The sequence below is a fragment of the Triticum dicoccoides genome, chromosome 2A (assembly GCF_002162155.2).
Source record: "Triticum dicoccoides isolate Atlit2015 ecotype Zavitan chromosome 2A, WEW_v2.0, whole genome shotgun sequence".
Taxonomy (NCBI): Eukaryota; Viridiplantae; Streptophyta; class Magnoliopsida; order Poales; family Poaceae; genus Triticum; species Triticum dicoccoides.
Genome location: NC_041382.1, coordinates 611122946 through 611131367, shown reverse-complemented (window position 1 = coordinate 611131367; position 8422 = coordinate 611122946).

Sequence of the window (8422 nt, the reverse complement as noted above, 5' to 3'; positions counted from 1 at the left end):
TATTTCCTTTTTCTTTTTACCTTTGATGAATATATATTTTTTCTTTTTCTCTTTTCTTTAATGTTTTGTTTCTCTTTTCCTGAAATTGTGAACATTTTTTTTGAAATCGTGAGCATTTTTCATTTCTCTTGTCTTTAATGTTCTGTTTCTCTTTTTTTGAAATCTTGAACATTTTTTTGAAATCGTGAACATTTTTCTTTTTCTCTTTTCTTTAATGTTCTGTTTCTTTTTTTTGAAATTTTGAACATTTTTCTGAAATTGTGAACATTGTTTTGAAATCGAGAACATTTTTTGAAATAGTGAACATTTTTCCTTTCCTCTTTTCTTTAATGTTATTCTTCTTCTCTATTTTTGAAATCGTGAACATATTTTTGAAATCGTGAATATTTTTCTGAAATCATGAATAGTTTGAAATCGTGAACATTTTTATAAACATTATTTTTGAATAGACGAACATTATTTTTGAAATTGCGAACATTTCTTGAATCCTTGAGAATTTATCATTTCCTGAAAAAAATTCAAATTGTGAACAATTTTTGAATTCAAGAATAATTGGAAAATTTGTATTTTTTTTCTGAAATACTATTTTTTTTAAAAATAAAGCTGAAAACAGAAGAAAAAAGGCTAAAAAACAGGGGGCTCCCCACCCTACACATGGCCAGCCCATGAGGGCGCGCGGGGGAGCATGGAGGGTACGCGCTCCCGTGGCTTCGGGCGGGTACAGCGCTGTATAGGTGCTCCCGACCGAGAGACCTTCTCCCAGCGGGGTTCCTATATGGCGTGTAGGTTGCCCGCTAGCAAGTAGGCGCGTACCCCCCCCCCCAGCGTTCGCAGCTTTTTGGGCCGGCCCACATAGGGTTCCTCCCCACCAGTTTTGGGAAGGTTGTAGAACCTTCCCAAAACTGGTTTTTTCTTGTTCATTTTGACCGGATTTTCATTTTGTATTTCCTTTTTTACCTTTTATGATTTTTTTATTTTTCTCTTTTCTTTAATGTTCTGTTTCTCTTTTTCTGAAATCATGAACATTTTTTTTGAAGTTATGAACATTTTTTTGAAATCATGACAATTTTTCTTTTTCTCTTTTCTTGAATGTTCTGTTTCTCTTTTTTTGAAATCGTGAACATTTTTCTTCTTCTCTTTTCTTTAAGGGCCAATTCCATTTTCCCCCCTAACTTTGTCCCGACCTCATCTTTACCCCTAAATAAAAACAGTGCTCAACTTTGCCCCTCTTTCGTTAGGTGCGCTTATAGAAATGCCCTTCCGTACATTTTCCGTCCAGTCAAAGGCCTTTGACCGTTAAATTTTTCTATACGCGCACTTAACGGTCAAAGGCCTTTGACTAAACGGAAAATGTACGGAAGGGCATTTCTATAAGCACACATAACGGAAGAGGGGCAAAGTTGAGCACTATTTTTATTTAGGGGTAAAGATGAGGCCGGGACAAAGTTAGAGGGAAAAATGTAAATCTCCCTTTCTTTAATGTTTTGTTTCTTTTTTTAAATCGTGAACATTTTTTTGAAACCATGAACATTTCTTGAAATCGTGAACATTTTTTTTGAAATTTTGAACATTTTTCTTTTTCTCTTTTCTTTAACGTTCTGTTTCTCTTTTTTGGAAATTGTGAACATTTTTCTGAAATCCTTAATAGTTTTTGAAATTGTGAACATTTTTTTGAAATTATAAACATTTTTTGAATAGATGAACAATATTTTTGAAGTTGCAAACTTTTCTTGAATCCTTGAGAATTTATCATTTCCTGAAAAAAATCAAATTGCGAACAATTTTTGAATTCATGAATAATTGGACAATTTGTAACTTTTTCTGAAATACTAATTATATTTAAAAATAGAATAAAGCTGAAAACAGAAAAAAAGAGGCTAAAAAAACAAGGGGCTCCCGGCCCCGCACGTGGGCCGGCCCATGAGGGCGCACGTGGGAGCAGGGAGGGTACGTGCTCCCGTGGCTGCGGGCGCGTACCGCACTGTATAGGCTTCTCTCAGCGCTTTTTCAAATGTTTCCAACAAATGATCCTGGTAAACCCTCAAAGAAAAAATCATGGTCCGGACGGGTTCCAACTCACTTTTACCAGGGATATTGGGATATCTGTGGAGAAGAGATAACAAGGACAGTCCTCAGAAATGTTAGGGGAGAGGAGAGTGCGGAGAGTATTAGTGACACTGTCTTGGTTTTAATAATGAAGGTAATGAACCTAACCCTTCTCTCCCAATTCAGATCGATAAGTTTATGCAACGTTTTATCCAAGATTGCTTTCAAAGTGGTTGCTAACAGGCTTAAGTTGATTTTACCTAACATTATCTCTCAGGAGCAATCAACATTTGTCCCTGGCAAGCTCATCACAAATAATATTATATGTGCTTATGAGTGATTGCACTTGATGAAGTAGTCGAGAGCAAAATCAAACAGTCTCTTGTGCTATCAAGCTTGATATAATGAAGGCGTATGAGCGTCTAGAATGGTCATACCTGAGGGCCATCATGGTTAAACTGTGGTTTGCTCGACTTGGATTGATACAATTATGAGAATGGTGTCTTCGATATCTTTCTCGGTCTTGTTCAATGGAGAAAAGCTAGACCAATTTAAACCCACTAGAGGTATTCGGCAGGAAGATCTAATTTCCCCTTACTTGTTGATTGCATCGGAGGGCCTTTCGTGCCTATTAAAATTCAGATCTCAGTCATGGGTACTTGGCGGCATCAAGGTGGCACACACAACCCCAATTGTTAGCCACCTTCTTTTTGCAGATGACAACCTGCTGCTTTTCAAGGCAAGTGTGCTGAGGGTGCAAATACAACATCAAACCTGTTGAATGTTTGCTGCAATGCTTCGGGCCAGCAAGTTAATAATGAAAAGTCATCAATCCTCTTCAGCAAAGGTTGCCCACAACAGGTTAGAGATAGTGTTAAGAATGCCCTCAATGTTCAGAACGAGTCCTTGAGCGACAGGTACCTGGGCATGCCAACAGATGTGGGACACTGAAAATATGGGACTTTCAAGTATCTTAGAGACCAAAATTAGGAGAAGTTAAAAGGGTGGATGGAGCTTCTCTACTCGGCCAAAAAAGAAGTTTTGATCAAATCAGTTGCCCAATTAATACCGGTGTACTCAATGTCATGTTTACGGCTCCCTAAAGGCTTATGTGAGAATGTCACTTCCATCATCCGGCAATTTCGATGGGGAAGCAAGCAGGGCCAGTGCAAAGCCAGCTTTTGGGTATCTTGGGATGTGATGAGTGTTGGGTAACGCAGTAATTTCAAAAAAAAAATCTACGCACACGCAAGATCATGGTGATGCATAGCAACGGGAGGGGAGAGTGTTGTCCACGTACCCTCATAGACCGTAAGCAGAAGCGTTATGACAACGCGGTTGATGTAGTCGTACGTCTTCATGATCGATCGATCCTAGTACTGAAAGTACGACACCTCCGCAAATCTGCACACGTTCGGCTCGGTGACGTCCCACGAACTCACGATACAGCAGAGTGTCGAGGGAGAGCTTCGTCAGCACAACGGTGTTATGACGGTGATGATGATGCTACCGGAACAGGGCTTCGCCTAAGCACTGCTATGATATGACTGAGGTGGATTATGGTGGAGGGGGGCACCACACACGGCTAAGAGATCAATGATCAACTTGTGTCTCTATGGGGTGCCCCCCTCCCCCGTATATAAAGGAGTGGAGGAGGGGGTGTCCGGATGGCCGGACTATACCTTCAGCCGGACTCCTGGACTATGAAGATACAAGATTGAAGACTTCGTCCCGTGTCCGGAAGGGACTTTCCTTAGCGTGGAAGGCAAGCTTGGCGATACGGATATGTAGATCTCCTACCATTGTAACCGACTTTGTGTAACCCTAACCCTCTCCGGTGTCTATATAAACCGGAGGGTTTTAGTCTGTAGGACAACATACAGAACAACAATCATACCATAGGCTAGCTTCTAGGATTTAGCCTCTCCGATCTCGTGGTAAATCTACTCTTGTACTACCCATATCATCAATATTAATCAAGCAGGACATAGGGTTTTACCTCCATCAAGAGGGCCCGAACCTGGGTAAAACTTCGTGTCCCTTGCCTCCTGTTACCATCCGGCCTAGACGCACAGTTCGGGACCCCCTACCCGAGATCCGCCGGTTTTGACACCGACAACCGGCATCTATGGCGCGCCCCAAGGGGGGATTCCTACTCCTACTAGGAGTAGGTTTCTCCCTTTTCCTAGTCCAACAAGGAGGGGGAAGGAAGGGAAGAGGGAGAGGAAAGAAAGGGGGGCCGACCCCCTCCCCAATTCAGGTTGGGCCTTGGGGGGCGCGCCCCACCATTTGGCCGCCTCCTCTCCCTCCCACTAAAGCCCATGTAGGCCCATATAGCCCCCGAAGTTTCTTCATGCGCTTTACACCAATATGATCTAAACGGCAGTGCCACAAATAAGTTGCACTATCATTATTAACTTTGCATCTTTTGGCTTCAATATTATGAATATGTGCATCACTACGATCGAGATTCAATAAACTATTTATATTGAGTATATGACCATAGAAGGTTTTATTCATGTAAATAGAACAACAATTATTCTTTGACACAAATGAATAACCGTATTGCTATAAACATGATCCAATCATATTCATGCTCAACGCAAACACCAAATAACATCTATTTTAGGTTCAACACTAATCCCGAAGGTAAAAGGAGTGTGCGATGGTGATCTTATCAACCTTGGAATCACTTCCAACACACATCATCACCTCGCCCTTAACTAGTCTCTGTTTATTTTGCAACTCCCGTTTCGAGTTACTACTCTTACCAACTGAACCAGTATCAAATACTGAAGGGTTGCTATAAACACTAGTAAAGTACACATCAATAACATGTATATCCAATATACCTTTGTTCACTATGCCATCCTTCTTATCCGCCAAGTATCTAGGGCAGTTCCACTTCTAGTGACCATTTCCTTTGCAGTAGAAGCACCCAGTTTCAGGCTTGGGTCTAGCTTTGGGCTTTTTCATGGGGGTGGCAACTTGCTTGTCATTCTTCTTGAAGTTCCCTTTCTATCCCTTGCCCTTTTACTTGAAACTAGTGGTCTTGTCAACCATTAACACTTGATGCTTTTCTTGATTTCTACCTTCGCCGATTTCAGCATCGCGAAGTGCTCGTGGAATCGTTTTCGTCATCCTTGCATATTATAGTTCATCACGAAGTTCCAGTAACTTGGTGATAGTGACTAGAGAACTTTGTCAATCACTATCATATCTGGAAGATTAACTCCCACTTAATTCAAGCGATTGTAGTACTTAGACATTCTGAGCACATGCTCACTGGTTGAGCTATTCTCCTCCATCTTGTAGGCAAAGTACTTGTCAGAGGTCTCATACCTCTTGACTCGGACATGAGTCTGAAATACAAATTTCAGCTCTTGGAACATCTTATATGCTCCATGTCGTTCAAAATGTTTTTGAAGTCCCGGTTCTAAGCCGTAAAGCATGGTGCACTAAACTATCAATTAGTCATCATACCGAGCTTGTCAAACGTTCATAACGTTTGCATACGCTCCTACAATAGGTCTGTCACCTAGCGGTGCATCAAGGACATAATACTTCTGTGCAGCAATGGGGATAATCATCAGATCACGGAGCTCATATCATTGCTACTAACATCTTTCAACTTATTTTTCTCTAGCAACATATCAAAAAATAAAAGGGGAAGCTATACGCGAGCTATTGATCTACAACATAGAAATGCAAATACTATCAGGATAAGTTCATGATAAATTAAAGTTCAATTAATCATATTACTTAAGAACTCCCACTTAGATAGATATCCCTCTAATCATCTAAGTGATCACGTGATCCATATCAACTAAACCATGTCCGGTCATCACGTGAGATGGAGTAGTTTTCAATGGTGAACATCACTATGTTGATCATATCTACTATATGATTCACGCCCGGAATTTTGGCCTCAGTGTTCCGAGGCCATATCTGCATATGCTAGGCTCATCAAGTTTAACTCGAGTATTCCGCGTGTGAAAAACCGGCTTGCACTCATTTTATGTGAACGTAGAGCTTATCACACCCGATCATCACGTGGTGACATGATATGGCCATCATCATCTTGTGCCTTTGATCTCCATCTCCAAAGCATCGTCATGATCACCATCGTCACCGGCTTGACACCTTGATCTCCATCGAAGCATCGTTGTCGTCTCGCCAACTATTACTTCTATGACTATCGCTACTGCTTAGTGATAAAGTAAAACAATTACATGGCGATTGCATTTCATACAATAAAGCGACAACCATATGGCTCCTACCAATTGCCGATAACTATGTTACAAAACATGATAATCTCATACAATAAAATTTAGCATCATGTCTTGACCATATCACATCACAACATGCCCTGCAAAAACAAGTTAGACATCCTCTACTTTGTTGTTACAAGTTTTACGTGGCTGCTACGGGCTGAGCAAGAACCGTTCCTACCTACGCATCACAAACCACAATGCGGTACAATGATTGCTTTTTGATCTTTAGAAAGAACCATGTTCATTGAATCCGATTCAACTAAAGTTGGAGAAACTGACACCCACCAGCCAACTGTGTGCGAAGCACGTCAGTGGAATCAGTCTCGGGTAAGCGTACGCATAATGTCGGTCTGAGCCACTTCATGCAACAATACCGCTGAATCAAGAATCAACTAGTGACGGTAAGCAATATGTATATACCCACGCCCACAACTTATTTGTGTTCTACTCATGCATATAACATTTATGCATAAACCTGGCTCGGATGCCACTGCTGGGTAACGCAGTAATTTAAAAAAAAATCCTACACACACGCAAGATCATGGTGATGCATAGCAACGAGAGGGGAGAGTGTTGTCCACATACCGTCGTAGACTGTAAGCGGAAGCGTTATGACAACGTGGTTGATGTAGTCGTACGTCTTCACGATCTAGCGATCCTAGTACTGAAAGTACGGCACCTCCGTGATCTGCACACGTTCGGCTCGGTGACGTCCCACGAACTCACGATCTAGCAGACTGTCGAGGGAGAGCTTCGTCAGCACAACGGCGTGATGATGGTGATGATGATGCTACCGAAACAGGGCTTCGCCTAAGCACCACTACGATATGACCGAGGTGGATTATGATGGAGGGGGGCACCGCACACGGCTAAGAGATCAATGATCAACTTGTGTGTCTATGGGGTTGCCCCCTCCCTCGTATATAAAGGAGTGGAGGAGGGGGGGGGCCTCTATGGCGCGCCCCAAGGGGGGATTCCTACTCCTACTAGGAGTAGGTTTCCCCCTTTTCCTAGTCCAACTAGGAGGGGGAAGGAATGGAAGAGGGAGAGGAAGGAAAGGGGGGCCGTCCCCCCTCCCCAATTCGGATTGGGCCTTGGGGGCACGCCCCACCACTTGGCCGCCTCCTCTCTCCCCCACTAAAGCCCATGTAGGCCCATATAGCCCCCGGTGGGTTCTGGTAACCCCCGGTACTCCGATATATGCCCGAACTCATCCGAAACCTTTCCGGTGTCCAAACATAACCTTCCAATATATCAATCTTTATGTCTCGACCATTCCGAGACTCCTCGTCATGTCCGTGATCACATCTGGGACTCCGAACTACCTTTGGTACATCAAGACATATAAACTCATAATACCGATCGTCACCGAACGTTAAGCGTGCGGACCCTACAAGTTCAAGAACTATGTAGACATGAACGAGACACATCTCCGGTCAATAACCAATAGCGGAACCTAGATGCTCATATTGGTTCCTACATATTCTACTAAGATCTTTATCGGTCAAACCGCATAACAACATACGCTGTTCCCTTTGTCATCGGTATGTTACTTGCCCGAGATTCGATCGTCGGTATCTCAATACCTAGTTCAATATCGTTACCGGCAAGTCTCTTTACTCGTTCTGTAATGCATCATCCCGCAACTAACTCATTAGTCACATTGCTTGCAAGGCTTATAGTGATGTGCATTACCGAGAGGGCCTAGAGATACCTCTCCGACAATCGGAGTGACAAATCCTAATCTAGATCTATGCCAACTCAACAAACACCATCGGAGACACCTGTAGAGCATCTTTATAGTCACCTAGTTACGTTGTGACATTTGATAGCACACTAAGTGTTTCTCCGGTATTCGGTAGTTGCATAATCTCATAGTCATAGGAAGATGTATAAGTTATGAAGAAAGCAATAGCAACAAACTAAACGATCATCGTGCTAAGCTAACAGATGGGTCAAGTCAATCACATCATTCTCTAATGATGTGATACCATTCATCAAATGACAACTCTTGTCCATGGCTAGGAAACTTAACCATCTTTGACTAACGAGCTAGTCAAGTAGAGGCATACTAGTGACACTCTGTTTGTCTATATATTCAC